This window comes from Sus scrofa, chromosome 5 (genome assembly GCF_054392235.1).
Source record: "Sus scrofa isolate SSC_HxYL_T2T_F1_AM1 chromosome 5, Sscrofa_HxYL_maternal_Yorkshire_Landrace_v2.0, whole genome shotgun sequence".
Classification (NCBI taxonomy): domain Eukaryota; kingdom Metazoa; phylum Chordata; class Mammalia; order Artiodactyla; family Suidae; genus Sus; species Sus scrofa.
The window spans coordinates 60,980,296-61,000,891 of record NC_139387.1 but is presented as its reverse complement, the minus strand read 5'-3'; the positions used below and the strand labels follow the sequence as shown (position 1 = coordinate 61,000,891).

Sequence of the window (20,596 nt, the reverse complement as noted above, 5' to 3'; positions counted from 1 at the left end):
CTTTCACGTAAAGCTTGGCTGAACTTCATTTAGACACAATTCTAACAAATGTGGTTATCATGTCCCTTATGGCACAGAAAATGTGAAGCAGAAGGAAGAAACTGCTAGAAGCAGTCACAATGTTAACAACAATAAGTTGCAAATAGTAAGGGAAGAGGATACACAACTATAAAATGCAGTCAAAAGAGGTCAAAACTCTTGCTAATCCAGAGCCACTTCATGAGTTTCTCAAAGTGTGAAGCACATAACTTAAAATCACCTGAATGGGGGCGGGGGGGGTCCCACTGTGGCTCAGTGGGTTGAGAACCCGACTAGGATCTATGAGGATGCGAGTTTGATCCCTGGCCTCACTCAGTGGGTTAAGGATCCAGTGTTGCCACAAGATGCAGTGTAGGTCACAGATATAGCTCAGATCTAGTGTTGCTGTGGCTGTGCAGCTTCAGTTTCAATTTGACCCCTAGCCTGGAAACTTTCGTATGTATGGGTGTAGCCCTTAAAAGACCCTCCCCCCAAAAAATCACCTGAGGATTTGTAAACCAGTAAGGTCCTGAGACCCAGACCCTATAGGGGTGAGGGAAAGTACAATGTTCACAAGCATATCAGGTGATTCTCTTGTAAAGGGAGGTTGAGAATCAACAGGTGAAGACACAGATAACCCTACATAACTCAGTATAGGTCTTTGGGGCTGAACCATACATCAAGCCCCAAAATGTCAAGGATTATTTCAGAACCTTCCTATTTTAGAAAGTGGGAAGGTATGTGATCAATTTAAGAAAGGTTATCCTTGCAACCACTATGGAAAACAGAATGGAGGTTCTTCAGAAAACTAAAAATAGAAATACTATATGATCACTATCCCACTCCCAGCCATATATCCAGACAAAACAAAAAGATACATGCATCCTTATATTTATAGCAGCACTATGCACAATAGCCAAGACATGGAAACAACCTAAATGTCCACTGATAGATGAATGGATTAAGAAGATGTGCTACACTGAAATTCCCATCATGGCTCAGTGGTAACAAACCCAAGTAGCATCCTTGAAGACACAGGTTCAATTGCTGGCCTCACTCAGTGGGTTAAGGATCCAGCACTGCCATGAGCTATGGTGCAGGTCGCAGACATGGCTCAGATCCTATGTTGCTATGGCTATGGTGTAGCCCAGCAGTAGCAGCTCTGATTTGATCCCTAACCTGGGAGCTTCCATATACCACATAAGCAGCCCTAAAATGCAAAAAAAGAAAAAGATGTGGTACATATATACGATGGAATGCTACTCAGCCATAAAAAAGAACAAAATAATGCCATTTGCAGCAACATAGATACAATTAGAAATTATCATACCATAGGTAAGAATGAAAGAAAAATATTGGATAATATCACTTAAATGCAGAATCTAAAATATGGCACAAATTGGAGTTCCCGGTATGGCTCAACGGAAACAAATTTGACTAGTATCCATGAGGACACAGGTTCAGTCCCTGGCCTCATTCAGCGGGTTAAGGATCCGGAGCTTCATGGGCTGTGGTGTAGGCTGAAGATGCAGCTCGGATCTGGCATTGCTGTGGCTATGGCGTAGGATGGCAGCTATAGCTCCAATTCAACCAGTAGCCTGGAATATGCCAGGTTTAGGTGTGGCCCTAAAAAAATAAAAAATAATAAAATAAAATATGGCACAAATGAACCTACACTTACAAAACAGAAAGAGACTCACAGACATAGAGAACAGACTTATGGTTGCCAAAGGGGAGGTGGGAGGGAGACGGATAGACTGGGAGTTTGGGGTTCGTAGATGCAAACTATTAACATTCAGAGTGGATAAAAAATAATATCCTACTAGATAGCACAGGGAACTATATCCAATCTCCTGGGATAGACCATGATGGAAAAGAATAAAAAAAGAATGTGAAGAGTTCCCTTTGTGGCTCAGCAGTTAACAAACCTGACTAGGATCCATGAGGATGTGAGTTCAATCACTGGCCTTGCTCAGTGGGTTAAGATCTGGCATAGCCATGAGCTATGGTGTAGGTTGTAGAGGAGGCTTGGATCCCAAGTTGCTGTGGCTGTGGCATAGGCAGTCAGCTGCAGCTCCAATTCGACCCCTAGCCTGGGATCCTCTATATGCCCTGGGTACGGTCCTAAAAAACAAAAACAAACAAACAAAAAAACTGTGTTGCCACAAGATGCAGTGTAGCTATTTGCCGAGCCTCTGCTGTACAGCAGAAATTAGCACATTATAAATCAACCATGATTTTATAAAAAGAAAGGTTATCCTTTAAAATTGTTAACATACAAACATCTTAGTGTTTTGTTATCTTCATGTGTGGCAGGATAATTACCAGTACACTCAGATAATGGAATAATTATGACTGTCACAAACTAAGGTCTTACCCCAATGGTTTTACCCAAACTGTTGCAATGCTACAGTTTCATGCTGGCAGAAGACTGGAGATTCCTGGGTCAAAGACAAAGAACCAGTAACTCATAGCACCCCGTAGGAAGCATGAGCTTATCTGTGTCAGTCTCCTTCTATCCTAAATCCCTCAAGGGCTAGGCAGAGGAGCCCAGGTAGGTTTGTGCCACAGTTGAGGAAACTTAAGCACAGGTATCCCCAATCTTTTATAATGAGAGTTAGCAAATTGGCCTGAACTTTGCTCTTGAAGGAGGCTTTGTTAGGAAACAGTTCTCTGCTCCAGAAGGAGACAGTGTCTCTATCTTCCAAAGCTGTTTACTATACAAATACCTTCACAAAGACAGCTGGGAATAAAGACAAAACGTGCAGAAAAAAGAAACTAGTAGAGAAATGTCCCCCAATAGTGGCCTCCCTCCTTGGGTTCTGGAATGGTTGTGTGTTTTCTTTTAAAATACAGGGGTTTGTTGTCACTTGGACAAGAAAATGTCTTCTTTTCCTCCTATCTCACTCGTTGTTCTTCCTTGTTTTCTTCTCTAGACCCTCCTCTTCTCCCAGACCTCTGAACATCAATGTGCTCCAGGCCTTAATACTCTCTTTCCTGCCTGCAATGACTCCATCAGAAGCCTCATCTAATCTCATTCTTTAAATAGCACTTCTACTGCCAACAACCCCAAATTTGTATCTCCACCACAGAAAATCCTCTGAACTCCAAACCTGTGTATCTGAGTGCCTACCCAACATTTCCACTTGGATGTCCAATCCAGACTCAAGACTTTAGATCCACATTCTACCTGTGGCTTCCTTAGCAGAGCTGACTGGAAATTCTATCCTTCCAGCTGCTCAGCCCAAATATCTTGGAGCCATCCTTGACCCTCCTCTCTCTCTCTCTGTCTCATATCCCGCATCCAATATGTCAAGAAATACTGCTGGATTTATCTTTAAAGCAGATTTCACCACCCCCACTGCTATCCCCCTAATCTGTGACCCACCATCTTATCCCCACTTGATTACTGAACTAGGCTACTCAACTGATCTCTTTTCTACCACCTTGGGCTCCCATAACCTCCTTCCAACACACACACACACACACACACACACAGTGTGCTGCAAAAGTCCAACCACCCCACCCCTCTACACAAAACCTCACTTAAATGACAACTACTCCACCTGCTATCTCTCTGGCCTTTCCTACTACCCTTCTCTCCCTCCAGTCACACTGGCCTTTGTGTTGCCCAAACAGTAGGCACACTCACACTGAATTAATCTCCTATTGCCACTGTAATGAATAACCACAAATGTAGTGACCTAACACAAATTCATTCTCTTACAGTATAGAGGTTAAAAGTTCAAAACAGTTTCACTGGGCTAAAGCCAAGATGTCAGCAGTACTGGTTCCTTCTGGAGGCTCTGAGGGTAAAGTTCATGAACTTGCCTTTTTCAGCTTCTAAGTGGCCACTTGTGTTTCTTGGCTTATGGCCCCTTCTCCAATTTTAAAGTGCATCACTCCAACTTCTGCTTCCAGCATCACTTCTCCTCTGACTCTGACTCTTCTGTGTGTTTCTTATAAGAAGAACTGTGATTATATTGGGTATATTTTTAATTATCCAAACAATTCCCCTTATCTCAAGAGCCTTAATCACATCTGCAAAGTCCCTTTTGCCATATAAAGTAACATTCACAGGTTCTGGGCATTGGGACATGAACATATTTGGGGATGTTCATTATATTTTATTCAGCCTACCACACTGACCTCAGGGCCTTTGCACTGGCTACTGTCTCTGCATGGAACCCTCTTCAAGATAATTATATGGCTGATTCCTTCAACCCCTTCAAGTTTTCTATCAGGTGTCACATTCTGGAAACCTCCATATGCCAGGTTTAGGTGTGGCCCTAAAAAAATTAAAAATAATAATAAAATAAAATATGGCACAAATGGGAGTTCCCGTCGTGGCGCAGTGGTTAACGAATCCGACTAGGAACCATGAGACTGCGGGTTCGATCCCTGCCTTTGCTCAGTGGGTGAAGGTTCCGGCGTTGCCATGAGCTGTGGTGTAGGTCACAGATGCGGCTCAGATCCTGCGTTGATGTGGCTCTGGCGTAGGCCGGTGGCTATGGCTCCGATTCGACCCCTAGCCTAGGAACCTCCATATGCCGCAGGAGCGGCCCAAGAAATGGCAAAAGACAAAAAAAAAAAAATATGGCACAAATGAACCTACACTTAAAAAACAGAAACAGGCCAACCCTGATTACCCAATTTAAAATAAAACAATCAATAACTCTTCACCCCTGTATTCCTAATTCCCTTTACTCACCCCCTTTACTTCACCTGCTCTACCTTTTTCTCAGAGTATTTATCACCTTCCAACATAGTACATAATTTACTTATTGTCTGTCTCCATGAAGTCAACCACTGTGTCTGCTTTGTTCATGGGTCTATCTCAAACACATAAACAGTATCTGGCACATACCAGGAGTTCAATAAATGTTTGTTGAATAAGTAAATATGTCATAGACCTCATGAGCCTAGAACGCCAAAATCAGGTCACATTTTTCAATGTTAATTAATAATAGTTCATGCTCCCACCAGTTTCAGTTTCAGAAATTAAATCCCCACCACATCCCTTCAACTGTAGGTGCTTTCATAAGAAGGTTCCTCTGCTGGGCACCCCATTGTGCCTGCCATGATATTTCTGTCCCCTCTTCCTAAGCACAGGAGTGTCCTGTCCTCAGTTCTCCACAGCTCAAAACCAGACCAACATATTTAACAGACACTTAGAATAATTAAGGGACAAACCAAACAAAGAGTGGCTTAAACTGCTACCAGAAATGACCACTCTTCTCAGAATCTAAAAACATAAACTCAACTTGAGAATCTCTTGCCTAGTTTTCATAATTTCTCCATGGAACTGAGGCCAGTTCACCCCTTCTACCACAGGAAGGTTCAGGAACTCTATTTACACTCCATAGTCCAAACAAAACTGTTGCTTGACTCAGAGAGAGTAACAATCTAAAATTTTACTTCAGAGAATTTTTATTTCCCTGCCCCTGAATTGGCCTCTTCCCACAGTAAATTATAAGGAACAGACCATCTCCAACCCAGTGTGGGCTAGTCTTGCCCTAAGAGATGTAACAGAACAATCCATTATAATTCAATAATTGCATATTTTCTAAAGTCTAAAGCTATTCAGTTTTTAATAACATCCTTTGTGGGGCTTTAACAGAACAGTCCAGAATAATAAGTTTCAACAACTTCAGCTGCTGAAGGACTAGCATGCAGAATCTGTGGTGTCCATCTGCATTCTTTCTCCTATAGTTGTATCTTCCCTCCAACCTTTGGCAAATGCTTGGACAAAGGCATGAGTGATAGTATGCATTCAATCCTGACAAGAAAAAAACAGTAATCTTCAGAGATATGGGGTCTACATGTAGAAGGGAAAAAATTCTCTAAAGAAAACATAAAAATACTCTCGATTTTTATGACTATACAGAACTTTCACCATCTTCCTCTGAAATACCTGCTTCCAGTTCCTGCACCACCTTTAGACATTTCCCAACTCTAATAGGGGAGGAAAAGAACTACTTCAGAAAGAAGCCTTTATTTGCATATTTAAAAGCCTTAGTCAAGAGATTTTCTGAAAACAAAGGAACAGTTTACCCTCAAAGCTCAACTCAAATTGCCCCCAGAAGGCTCTGAAGCTTTGAGATTGGCAGTTTAAGGAAAAAATAACAATAATAAGTTGAGGCTGAGGTCCAGCTACAATTACCCAGTTTTATTAAATGATGAGTAGTATTCTTTCCAGGGTGTCAAAACAGTGTTCCAAAATGCAAAAAGAATTATGAAATAGCAAAATTTTGCTAAAGGATGTTAAAGTCATTTCCTGCAGAAGTCTGAGCGCCTAATTGATGAAATGGGTACTTGTAGCTGTCTCCAAAGGGGTATGTGCCACATTGCAGAAGTGACAAACAGAAGAGGGAGGGCCAGGAGTCTAAACCTGAAGGTAGTTAAATGTCACCTTCTAGGTGAGGCCTTCTCTAGTCACCTTATCAAAACATTTCAACCACCACCCTCTACCTACCTACACACACACACACACACACACACACACACACACACACACACCACACAATCTCATTCCTTGTAGTTTTTTCTTCCTTTACACATACCGCTAATTTTTTTTATATATTTTACATATGTACCTTATTTTTTTAAGGTCTTAGCCATCAGAATATGAACATCATAGAAGCACGGCTTTTTCTATTTTATTCGATACTTGTATCATCAGAGGCCAGAAGAGTACCTGGTATGTGGAAAGCACTAAATAAATATTTGTTAATTGAATGCATAGAAGAAAATCCTGAAGTTCTAAAGATCAAAGTGTCAGATTCTAAATAGATTCTGCTATGATAACAGCCCATTTTGTAGCAAGTGGACATCCCCTATTTGCCCATTTAAAGGTTTTTCACAAATTTTCCTTATAAGGCACACCATCTACCAGTAACGAAGGATTTCAAAATAATACCATCACAGATGCCTAACAGTCTCTGCATGCTAGTCCTTAAGACTCTACTAGCAAAAACTGGGTCTCAAGCCTTGGTGACACAGTGCTTAGTTAGCACTAAGTCCTTCATGTAGCTAATGAATAAATGAAATAAAGCTAGATTCCTAGTTCCCACTATGAGGTTCATAGTTTTCTACAAATCTCCCTACAAAGCACCTGCTTCAGCTTCTTAGATATAAAATAGTCTTTGAATGTAAGTCATTATTTGTTAGAATTTTAAGTTCTTTGAAGAGAGGGAAAAAAACTATCTACAGGGAAATTTCTTATTTCCAGGGCATGTATCTTTGAGACAAGATATGTTTTTTAATAACTGCAAAGTGTATAATAGTGTTTAAACTCTTACAAGAAACATTTTGAGAGATTTACTTTTAGACCTGATGCTTCTTCTCTGTCAGATGAGATAATGTGAGACAAAGTGCTTTGTAAAAAACCAGCCCCTGTAAACATTGTATATGATGGTGGTGTCATTTTTTACACTGTTAGGAGCCATAAAGAGAAGAAGTCTGTGACTTTTCTTTTTGGCCCCTTCCACTAACTTCCATGCAAAATTTAACAGAATGTCAAATCACCTCTCCCTTCACCTGTAAGAGGGAGTATCAGAACATTATATGAGAAGCCATAAAAGCATACTGGAAAAGACTTCACTGACTGAACTTGCTCCAAAATTTCACTTGCTCCCTCCCTCCTTCATCCTCTAAACCTTTCCAAAAACAAGGGGCAGGAAGAAGGGTGCAGGGAATCAGTGTTTTATTTTGTAGTACTGTCAAAGGATATAGCTAAATAGCTAAAAGCAGATGGGAGTGACATGGACATATATTGCCTCCTGAACTACTAAATGAATATTAAAGCAGTAATCCAGAGATCTTTTCCTATCTAAGTTTGTAATACTCAAATAGGTACAGTGCGAGCAACAGACTCTATTATTGAGAGTTTAAGAAGAATTCTACAGTGTTAGGGAAATTTTTTAACATTAAAACTGAGAAGAAAAATTTACGGAAATAGGCCTATGATTTCCCCCAAAGAAACCGAAGTTTCTTAGATCACATGAGATCACAAAGATAAATACTCCATTCCTAGGAAAAAAACCTGAAAGCTACCAATTTTTTACCACCTTCATCAAGTTTTCATTAAGTGCTGGGAAGATCGCTACGGGAAAAAGCTGGATCAATGATGTCTAAAAGAAACTTTGAAATGATGGTTAGTTTGTCTTCTCCTGCCCCAAATCTCCTTCTTTGGGCTCCACAGCTAACAAGAGTCTTTCAGAGCTGTAGTATTCATCTATCTTTTCTCTAATGTCTTCCTTCTGAGAATAAACTACCAGAAAGCTTAACTATCTTGCTGACATGAACATTCTGGAAGGAATAATCAAGGATTTTATGACCCCCAACATAATGCAGCTACTATACTGAAATTTTAGTAATGACCACTATGGCTGAAGAGCATCATGTTAGCAAAAAGACAAGAGAACATTTCCCAGGGGAGTAGGTTCCTGAAATGATTCTTAAGAAAAATGTAGGGTTTAGCTAGGGAAAACCTTGGAAAAAGGAGGCTACGATCAGAAAGCAGAGGTCGAGTTATACAGAGCCTTTTTGTCTGTGAAATGTAGTTTAAGCCTTATCCTACTAGAGTAGACCCTGTAGGGCCATTTTGAAGAGTTTATCGCCAGGATAGACAATGAGCTAACTGCACAGTATCACCTTTTCTGAAATTCCTATACATTGCAGTCAAGCTTTATAAGCTACTTAAAAGTGAGATATTTCTCACTACAAACTTGAAAAATATGATCATCAGATAATTATGCCATAAACCATTGCTCTGCAGCTTTTTACACCAAGACCTGCTTGCTCTGTTTTATAGATGCTTAATTGTTTTTGTCTTTGTTACTTTATATGCCTGTTTATATTTAGCAGTCCAAAGTTATTCTCTGTTACTACATTTATAAAAGCTGATTTGAGAGCTAATCATCTGACATCAATTATCTTGTTTGTGCCATACAGATTATTCATTATGTACACATTATTTTTCATCCAAATAAATTTTAGCCAGATACAAGTCAGGGCTTTAAAAACAGGCCTTCTATAAACAGGAAGCCAGCTACTTAGGTAAACAAAAACACCAAAGCTTCTTCCTTAATACAAAGAGCCGGAAATTGATCACAATCTAGACATGCTGGAAATCTGACCAGTTTTGGTTCCCAGGTCAACTGATGGTATTTTCTCAACATTTATTTAGAAAAGGGTAAATCATCAACCACTACTGGCCCAACCTCTTGATGTGTATTCTAGGGTAGTTTTAACCACATTCAGACCAGAGCAGGGCCTGAGCTCTAGTTTAAGAGTTTCTGATTATGTGAGAGTCTTATAGAATTACTCCAGAATGAACACTTTCATCATATAAACTGTTCCTACTTCATCACAAGACTGTTTTATTCTAAACTTTCAATACAAAAGTCGCCTTAAGGAAAAAAGAAAATGCTTAGAAGCTCTTCTCATTTATGAGATAAAGCAAAGTCTAACTACATACTCAATTGCACCTGCAAATTTGGGTTTTATTTTGATCACAAAACAAAGAAGTCATAGTTTCACTACTTGAAAGTGCTTCAAAGATGAATGAACCATTAAAGTCACAGAAACAATCCACTCCTGATGTTCTCTTAAGCAACATTCATTATGTAATAAACTTGTTCATTTGCATTTGTTACCCAAAGAATTATTCCTTTTTTTTTTTTAATCTTGCTCTTCTGACACTAAGCTATAACATCTCACTGCAAATACAGGTATATTAGCGGTATTTCACTAAAATTTAGAAATGGGTCATAAGGAAAAAAAAAGACAAAGACCTCACTATTTTCAGTGAAAAATGCTGTTTGGTCAAAGCCTTTTATTACGACATCTTCTAGACTGAAAATCGTTTCAGTTTCAATTAGCTCACAATTAGATAAAGTGTCAGAAAGAAAGACTTCAGCAAAATATCTACCTGTCCCAAAAACATAGCATTTAAAAAACCCTCCACATATTCCTAGTCTTTTATAAGACTTCCTATTATATACATAGTTCAATGAAAATAAATTTTGTTCCTCACATCCTGTTGCTATATAGATAATCACATTATACATGTGTTTCTTAGATAGAAAATGCTTTGTTTCTTCTACAACATCTAGTTCACTGGGTAGATTTAAAAATAAAATTGGTCAATCAAATAGCATAGCTCAGAAGAAAAGCACACTGTTTTGCGGTCATAGATCGACAGGCCCAACTGTGAAAGCAATGACTGCATGGTTCTTTTGAAAGAGAACATTGAAGTGCCCACAAAGTGGATGACTCTGCAGTCTCTTAACACGGGGCACTGCTGTGAAAGCAGAGTTCTGCTTGCCTTCTGCCTGGAAAGGACAGTCCAGAACAGCTGAAAAAAGTAAGAAGAGGTTCTTGTCAGAATCACATGCAGACAGAAAGCTGATGACCACAAATTAGTTTTCAAGCCCAACCACCTGTGGTTATTATCCTCTCACTTCTAAACAGAATCAATACCAACCAGGAGAGATTTCAGAAGGGAAGGTCTGTTGCAGTCAAATTTTGATTCTTTCCCTTTAAATCAGAAGGTTTCTTCCTAATACTCCTTTGATGTATAAAGGATACCATCTTAAAATCTATTAACTTTTGTCTGATTTCATTTTTCTCTTAAGCTTATTTCAGCATTTTATTTGAAATTAGGTTAGGAACGTCTCATTCTTCTACAATGAACACTGAGTACTTTTATAACCAGGAAAAATAAACTAATAAAAAAGAAATTATACTGGAAGTAGTGTGGTTATCAAATTCTTCTTAGTTAAACTGCTCATTATAGGAAACAAGAAAAAACATTCATCTTCCCCACTATTTCAAATTTTCACCAAAACTTCTTTTTATGACTACTTTCTGCCAATTATTTTGATGTCACTGAGATTGCATGACCTCTATTCAATGTTTTCTCTCAATAGTCTATACTGACCCTTTCCCCCAAGGCCTGGGCTTAATGAACATTTCCCTAACTCAAACCTCTCAGACTTGTTAAAGGGGCCCTCAAATACACAAGTTCATACTTCAGAGATGGTGATGATGCCCTCAGAGTTCCACATTCAGAACAAAATTACCTCAAATACATCAATTCTCAATATTGCATGTACATGAGGGGAAAATTGGCAATTATTATCCTAAAGCAAAACAAACGCTATGTCAAATTTATTTTTTTTTATTATTTTTATTTTTTGGCCTTTTTTCTATTTCTTTGGGCCACTCCCACGGCATATGGAGATTCCCAGGCTAGGGGTCTAATCGGAGCTGTAGCCACCGGCCTACGCCAGACACACAGCAACGCGGGATCCGAGCCACATCTGCAACCTACACCACAGCTCACGGCAATGCCGGATCTTTAACCCACTGAGCAAGGGCAGGGACCGAACCCACAACCTCATGGTTCCTAGCTGGATTCGTTAACCACTGCGCCACGATGGGAACTCCATATGTCAAATTTAATATTACCAGTTCCACCCTAAATGTGTAACAAGGTGCCATACGAGTAAACAAACTAAGGCATCCATAATAAATATTTTAAAATTTCAACTTATATCAGTTAATGAGATGTCTGAAAACAGCAATATAAATATAGTTGAAATACATAGGAGGCAAGTAAATAATAGTAGGATCTTTGGAGTTCCCGTCATGGCGCAGTGGTTAAGGAATCCGACTAGGAACCATGAGGTTGCGGGTTCGGTCCCTGTCCTTGCTCAGTGGGTTAAAGATCCGGCATTGCCGTGAGCTGTGGTGTAGGTTGCAGATGCGGCTCGGATCCCGTGTTGCTGTGGCTCTGGCATAGGCCGGTGGCTACAGCTCTGATTCGACCCCTAGCCTGGGAACCTCCATATGCCGTGGGAGCGGCCCAAAGAAATAGCAAAAAGACAAAAAAATAAAAAAAATAAAATAAAATAATAGTAGGATCTTTTAAATTTATTTAACTCAGATCAGATGTCAGGTCCCTAATGAGGGCTCCTATCCTCTGATTTTGGAGGTAAGTTGTGGTCTGCCCTTTGACTATCCTGGACTGCTTGCCATGAACAGACAAAGCAGTAGATTATAGACAAGCCAGCCAGGGCCCTCCCCACCAGGTACCTTTCTTAGCCCAGAGCATGAGCCCATTAACTTTAAAAGCACCACCATGTTAATACTGTCACAAAGACACCCACTCTCCCATCAATGCTGCTCCTCACAGTTGTGGCTCGAGATTAGCCGCAAACCAACAGGACCAAGCTATAGCTGCTTTCAAGTTTGCTCCAATGAAAGCTTGCAAGTTAGGGCTTTGGAGAAGTTTCTTTCTGTGCTGGACTACTTTTTAGCATTTAGGCAGTTTCTTCAAAATTTTTAAAGTCCCATTAAGTAGTTGTCTGGCATTTTTTGAAATGAACAAAATACAAAACATCACATGAAATTATCTTTTGTATGTATTTCAAATGCTCAAACTGTTCCATTGCTTTTTTTTTTTTTTTTTTGGTCTTTTTGCCTTTTCTAGGGCTGCTCCTACGGCATGTGGAAGTTTCCCAGGCTAGGGGTCGAATTGGAGCCATAGCCACCGGCCGACGCCAGAGCCACAGCAACGCGGGATCCGAGCCGCATCTGCAACCTACACCACAGCTCACAGCAACACCGGATCATTAACCCACTGAGCAAGGGCAGGGACCGAACCCACAACCTCATGGTTCCTAGTCGGATTCGTTAACCACTGCGCCACGACGGGAACTCCCCATTGCTTTTAATTAGCCTATTCTAACCCAATTAAATTCATTCATTCATTCATTCATTCATTCAAAACTGCATTTATTAATTCCACTACTCACTTAAACCATTTATCCAAGCACAACAGGCAACTAATTCTCACCTCTGCCATTACACAAGGAAAAGCATAAGCCTGGTTAAAACTTATCTATATTTATGTCTTTCACGGATATTTTATAGTGTTGGCCTAGCTCAACTGATTAGAACAAGGTGCTAATGAGGCCAAGGTTGTGATTCCATCACTGCATGAGCCAATTAACTTTGCTTATACAAAACTACCATTCCATAGATGCAGATTAAACTTCTAAGCCCAGCCAGCCATGTAAAAAACATGCCAGTGAGCTCAAGAGAATATTAAGAGAAAAAATGCAGGCAGCTCAAAGAAAGTCACCACCATTGCTTACAGAATGGGGGAAAATTAGTGAGTCTTTCATTCAGCAATAACTATCCCCTACCTGCTCCATGCAAAATAACATGCCAGATACGTAGCGGGATAGGAAGAAAACTAAGGTGCATAAGGCAGTTTATAATCTGCCATTAAATTTCAGGAGAGGTCCTGCCCAACAAAGAAAGTCAAATATTGAGGCTGAGACATACAAAAAGAAACCTCAATATATGCAAGAAGTAATTAATAGACATAATAAGGTGTATGATAAACCATGAAATTTTCAAAGCTCCATAGTCTCACAAAGGACAAAGAGTTCATGTTCAGCTAGTGTGATCAAAAGTGACTTAATGGAAAAGGTAAAATTGTTCTGGGGCTTACAGGAAAAATTGAGAGAAAAGTCTAGAAAATAGGTCAAAACTAAATAACAGAGGGCCTCAAACACTTAATAAATAATTTAAACTTTACCTCTGAAGAGAGAATTATTAGAATTTTTTTAAAACACAGCAACAAGGAGTTCCCGTCATGGCACAGCAGAAACAAGTCTGACTAGGAACCATGAGGTTGCGGGTTCAACCCTGGCCTCGTTCAGTGGGTTAAGGATCTGACATTGCTGTGAGCTCTGGTGTAGGTCGCAGACACAGCTTGGATCCTGCATTGCTGTGGCCGTGGCCTGGGCTGGCAGCTGTAGCTCCAATTCAACCCCCTAGCCTGGGAACCTCCAGATGTCTCAGGTGTAGCCTTAAAAAGCAAAAAACGAACACCAAAAAACAAAAAAAACCCACAGTAAAACGTGTGCTGATTAGAACTTTGAGAAACTCTACAGGTAGTGGCATGGGACAATTTGTGGAGAGGGGACTGGGATGAAAGCAGCCAACATAAAGCTTTCTTGATAGCTTTCTCTAAGATCTCCGTGAGAATGGAAATACATTCAGAAGACACTAGGAAAATGGAAACCATCAGGATTTGGCAATGGATCAGATGGAAGAAATTACTGAAGGAAGGGAAATTAAAAATATATGAAATTCAAAATCCAGTGATAGGGGAAACAGCAGTATCATAAGCAGAAATAAAGAACAGAAATAAAAGGGATGGAATCAGCCAAGAGGAGTCAGGAAGGTACATGATGAGGATGAATTTGTGTTTGTATAAACTGAGTTTGAAGTATTGGCAAAACATTCATGGATTCATACAGGAGGCTATTACAGACACCGACTTAGGATTTTTTTCTACTTTACAATGGTGCAAGAGCAATTTGCATTCAGTAGAAACCATACTTTGAATTTTCGATTTGGATCTTTTCCCAGGATAGCAACATGCAGTATGACACTCTCTCATGACTCTGGGTAGTGGCAGCTCCCAGTCAGCCAGAGGATCAGAAGGGTAAACAACTATACACTTATAACACTTCTGTAGCCAATCATTCTGTTTTTCACTTTCAATACAATATCAAATAAATTACATGGAATGACCAACACTTTATTAGAAAACGGGCTTTGTCTTAGATGAGTTTGCCCAACTGAAGTCTAGTGTAAGTGCTGAGCACATTTAAGGTGGGCTAGGCTAAGCCATGATGTCCAAGAGACTCAATGTATTAAAATGCATTTTCTTTTTTTCTTTTTCTTTTGTATTTTCTAGGGCTGTACCCACGGCATACAGAGGTTCCCAGGCTAGGGGTCGAATAGGAGCTGTAGCTGCAGGCCTACGCCAGAGCCACAGCAATGCAGGATCCGAGCCACATCTGCAATCTACACCACAGCTCACAGCAGCACCAGATCCTTAACCCACTGAGCAAGGCCAGGGATCAAACCCGCAACCTCATGGTTCCTAGTCGGATTCATTAACCACTAGGCCACGACCAGAACTCCTAAAATGCATTTTCAACTCAGGATATTTTCAACTTACAATGATTTACAGGGAGGTAATCCCTTCATAACTTGAGGAGGATCTGTAGTTGTAAGAAAGGATAGGTCAATAATATCAAATGCTGCAGAGAGGAACGAAGGAGAATGTAGAGGGAGAGAAATCTATTTGATTTGATGAGGAGAACTGGTAGTTCACTGAATGTATTTCCAGTCTTCTTCCTTCTGAGTACATGTGGTTTTGTACTTCCTCAACTGACCCCCTTTAGTTAGATGGGGCCATGTGACTAATTCCAGCCAATGAGTTTGCATGAAAGTGACATGTCTTATTTCCAGGTCAGAAAATGTAATTTTCGAGTACAAAACCCTGTGGAATTCTCTTTTCCTTTGCCAAGGCAACCTGCAACATTCCAGATGCCAGGCTGCTTCATCAGCCTAGATCTCAGAGTAAAGCTATCATGGGCAGCATCCCCACCCTGCCCACTAACACAGCAGTCATCTGGAAAGCACACTTGAGAGGCTAACCTGTGCAGTTTTAAGTGGCTGAGATAGAAAGCAAACTGACTGATAGGGCAGGATTTTGGGTAACCATCAAGGAAGCAGCTTCAACAAAGTGGTAAGGAAAAGGTCTGTTTCACAAAGTGCAAAGAAGTGATAGGATGGAAAAAAGTGACGTGTTCAACAAGATCATTATGTTACTAAATCTGTTCATGAAAAGGCAGAGAGAATTCAGCAACTCTGAAGGTAAAAGAAGACAGAACTAGATTGTGAGAGTTTTTGTTGTTTTAGTACAAAGAAGCAGTCCCAAGACAGAAAGAATAGGGTTTAGGAAAAAGATTAATACAATAAGATTTCAAAAGAGTTGGAAGAGGGTCAAGGTTTAAAGAGTGGCACTTCTTCCTCTGAGGCAAGAGCAAGGAGAATGAAGATTAGCCTTAAGGAAATACTGAGATGGGAAGGGAAGAAACTGAATGAGTTTATGTCAGATGGTTTTAACCAGTCAATAGTGCCATCTTCCTACACAATGTTTTAACATTATCCTGGATATTATGGTACTTACTAAATAGTAAATAAAAGCAAAGTCTTTCATAAAATTTATCCTCCTTTTAGGACAGAGTGAATAACCAGTGTTCTGAACACAGCGCAAAACTAAGCAAGTTGAGGGATATGGGGCATGGCATGCGTTGTAGTCTCTTCAGTAAACAATGAAAATTACAGTAGAAACTGGCAGAACATTGCAAATTAATTATAAAAAATTTTTAAAGAAAATATATATTTAAATATATATTTAAAATTGGTGAAGAGCAAAAACTGCATATAATCTAGTGTTAAGATGTAAAGAATATAGGACAGAATGATGATTCAAGTCTAGAAAAGTTAGGAAAAAGAATCTCTTTGAAGCAGCTGAGCTTGGAGGTATGCAAGATTTAAACAGAGACATGGGATAATGGAAGAATTCCTAGTGATTAGAATAACCCCAGCCAAGCAGGCAGACCAGGATGAGCTTGGCATGCTCTTGGGATAGGAAGACTCACTGGTCTAAGGTAGGGTATTTGCATATGTGTTCAGTCAAAATTCTCAGCCATATGCAGTGAAAAACAACCCTGGCTAATTTAAGGATCCAGATAGCTCGCAAAATCTACAGGAGAAACAAAGAACTAGAGGCTGAGCAGCCAGAGTCAGTGACCAAAATTGTAATACAAGACTGGCCTAGAAGTTTCCAGTGCAGTCACTGATGGGCACAGACACCTCAGTTTATATTGTTGACCCCAGATACTGTTACTGACACCTCAGTTTATATTGTTGACCCCAGATACTGTTGCTGATACCTCTAGAAGCTGGGGGGGAGATGTTGCCACTGGCACCACATATCACAGTGAATTCTGTGAGGGCCTGATCACTCTGTATCTCCATCTTATGATTCAAAGTCTGGGAGAATTATGTCCAAAGGAGAGAACCCAGATCATGTGCTATGACATATGATGCATTGCAAGGGAGGCAGGAAAAGTGATTATCTGGAATGTGCAGTTCCTACAGCAGGGGTAGAGCCTGCTTCATAAGGCAGAGGATCCCCATGGATAAGAGAGATCCATTAGTGGTTGGCCAAAAGTCTACTACGGTATTTATGACAAATACAAACATGACTGGAATAATTAATGGAGGGCAAAGAAAATGAATATAGAGGACTCTGAAATCCAGACAAAAGAATGTAGCTTCCTACTGAAAGAAAATTGGAACGATCAAAGATATCAGAATAGATATATGTATTAGAAATAGATTAGGTGATATATAAATACTTGTTGAATGAATAAACAATTAAATCAGTAAGACTAGATGGATTTAAAAAATGGACTAAAAGGATTAGAGACCAGAATGTTAGTCTATAGCAGTAGTCTAGGCACTAGGGAATGAGAAATAGAGAAAAGTGCCCATGTGAAAAATATTTTAAATATTTGACTAATGACTGACTGGGTACAATTAATAACAAGTAAATTACCTCCAAAATGATTACATATTTTTCGGTATAAATCACTGAGGAAATTCAGGCCAAGGCTGATCTGGATGAATTTTCATTTTGAAGACTATAGACTTTCTTCTGCCATCTCCAGTATGCTATTAAGACCATCCAGTGAATTTTTCATTAAAAATTTAGTTTTTGGTTCTAGAATTTCCATTTGGTTTTCTTTAAAGTTTAAAATTATCTGCTTAAAATATCCTGTGTGCTCTTAATAAGATAATATTTTCCCTTCCTTCTTTGAACATATTCCTAATAGTCAATTGGAAGTCTCTGTCCATTAAGTTCAACACATGGACCATCTAGGAGTTGCCTTTTATTAAACTTTTTGCTTAACATGGACCACGTTTTTTGTTTTTTTAAAGGTTTTAACTTTTTTGCACTGGATATTGTGGATAACTCACTGTAAAGACACTGAATTCTGATATCTTCCTTTGAAGCGTTTTTCACTTGTTTTTGTAGGCAGCTCAATTAACTAACGATTACCTTGAAACTTACATGAAAACTTTGTGCCCTTGGTTTTATGCTTCATTAAGAGGGATCTGTGGAAAGTACAAGATGTTTTCCAAGCCCCTCTAAGTTGACAATTCAACTTCCAAACTCTGTCTCCCCTGTGGATCTTCTCAGGGATGGGCCTTTGGCTTTGCTATGCCAGGTGAAATATAGGTTTTACCCTAAGATTTGGCCCTCAGAGGTCTTCCTGGTATCTTAACTGGATTTTAACAAGTATTAGTGAGATGTTAACTAGATTTCTCCATTGTGGCTGAGCTGGAACTACAATGGCCCCAGCACTGCTTGCCCTCCAGTACCTGTTTCACTCTCCTCCCTTTAGCTGCAGGTCTCAACTCTCTAGTAAGCCTTAAATAGTCTTGCCCCGCACATATACAGCCCAGTCCTCATCCAGACTGGTGGGGAACCTCCATAAAGACTTTGAGGCTCACTTTTTCCTCTCCAGTACTCACATATTCTACCCACTTCTGCTATCTTGAACTCTAACCCAAGCCTCTTCAGCAAAACATAACCATGTGAACTCTGACATCCTGTGCTATGACTGGGAAATGTTTTCCAGGCAGACAGACATCCAGGTCAAGTATGGGGCTCATCTTATGAGTGTCCATTCTTTCAGGGATCACAGTCCTGCATTACGTGTTGCCCAAAGTCTAATAAGCACTGCCACATATATCTTGTCCAGTGTCATGGCTGTTTATGGCATGAGGCTAGCCTTGTACCAATAACTCCATCACAGTCAGAAGCAGAAGACTACAGACATTAACCATAAAGAGATGCTGAAACAACAAAGTGAAAATTCAATAGACTTCTGGCATCTGCTTTGTCTCAGACCCTTAGTATGAGGCCAGCTATCCACATTCATTCCTCAGGAAGCCCTTAAGTGCTGGCTTTAGCTGAGGACCTCTCTCTGGCATTTATCCAGACTGCCTGCAAATCTGACATTTAACCTCTCCCCTCAATCCTTCAAGTTCATTCTTATTGGGGTGGGGGAAGGGGAAGGCACTTTCGTCCCCTAGCTGTAAACTTTTGTCAGGCTTGAATGTAGGAACTGTTATAATGACTGAATTGTAAGGAGAAACTTCCCTTCTCTCTAGTCTCTACTTCTCACTGGCTTCCCCACAAAGGAAGAAAAGTGACCTAACTAGTGGCTCCAATTGGGAAAGAAGTTGTTCCAAGTAGGGAGGAGGCCTATCCTCCTCGCCTTTTGCTCTCTTATAATCAGCCTGTTCCCAGGCTGCAGGAACTGCAGGAGTTGCCCTGCAGAAAGGTGCCCAGCTCTCAGCCTGCCCTTGGCCACACCAGTCTTGATTCACTGGGAGAAAGCAAGAGGCTACTTAGACCGTGGGCACAGTCATATTTCAAGTTCATATTTACTAGTAAAACTGAACCCAGAGTAGAAAGGGGTGCAATTCACTGAACCCCTCATACATCAACAAGGCCCTGACTTAAGTCCTGCTCCTCATGTTGATGACTCACTTAGACCTTTCCTTTAACTGTTAAGCTCTTGATTTGTACCTGCTTCCTCGGTTTTATCAAACCTAACTCTCCATAAGGGAGACTCTTTCTGCCAGTTCCAGCCCTATGAGACATAGGACAACCCTGATTTCCCCTATGTCTTGCTGAAGAGATGAGAATAGAATTCCCAAGAAAAATAGCATTTTTGTTTCTAAAATAAGTTCTATTTGGTGCTCATGTTTATCTCCTGCTTCAAATACAATATAAATCATACCAAGAACAAGAGATCAGTTCCCACCTGGGCTAGTTAATTTAACTCAGCTCTGTATCACCTTGGCTAACATCTTACTTCTCCTAACTCTACCACCAAGTGGAATCTAAAGGGAGACTATAACAATTAATGGAAATTCCAGGACCTTTAGTGGCACACAGCCTAAAACTCATGCTGAACTACTGATCAGTAGCAGCCATTTTTGTGACTCAAGGACAACCTTATCATTATATATATTATCACTAGAAGATTCCTCAAGACCAAAGAAATTTCCTTCTTTGTTGATGAAAAGGTTAAATGTTAAAAGAAAGCACAGCCCAAATTTTTTATCTTCAGAGCAGTCAGGTCAATGACTATGAATTATTTATTACTATTAGCATCATTTAAAAAATTTCCTCAGCAAATATTATGTAGAATGCATAATTCCAGGTACTGGAATGGAGAATGGACAATGAACACCTTCAAGGAATAGACAAAATAATTGTGAAAGTAAGACACATTCATATGAAAGAACTGCCAACAATACAAAATAGTACACAGAAGTGTTTAAATTTAATGGTACAAAAAATGTGGCAGGGGAGTTCCCGTCGTGGCGCAGTGGTTAACGAATCCGACTAGGAACCATGAGGTTGCGGGTTCGGTCCCTGCCCTTGCTCAGTGGGTTAAGGGTCCGGCGTTGCCATGAGCTGTGGTATAGGTCGCAGACGTGGCTCGGATCCCGCGTTGCTGTGGCTCTGGCGTAGGCCGGTGGCTACAGCTCCGATTAGACCCCTAGCCTGGGAACCTCCATATGCCGCGGGAGCGGCCCAAGAAATAGC

General features: G+C 40.2%; 1 protein-coding gene across 3 annotated transcripts in view; it reads right to left on the bottom strand.

Annotated features, from left to right (window-relative positions):
* LOC146403390 (uncharacterized) overlaps positions 1-20,596 on the bottom strand; it is a 311,545-nt gene that overhangs the window by 215,381 nt on the left and 75,568 nt on the right. Inside the window, exon 2 of one of the 3 annotated variants that reach the window (XR_014803789.1) lies at positions 9,837-10,378. The exons of the other annotated variants lie outside the window; for them this stretch is intronic. The gene's annotated coding sequence lies outside the window, so the exon portion shown is untranslated. Of the gene's footprint in view, positions 1-9,836; positions 10,379-20,596 lie in introns of those variants that run through there. 3 annotated transcript variants of the gene reach the window in all.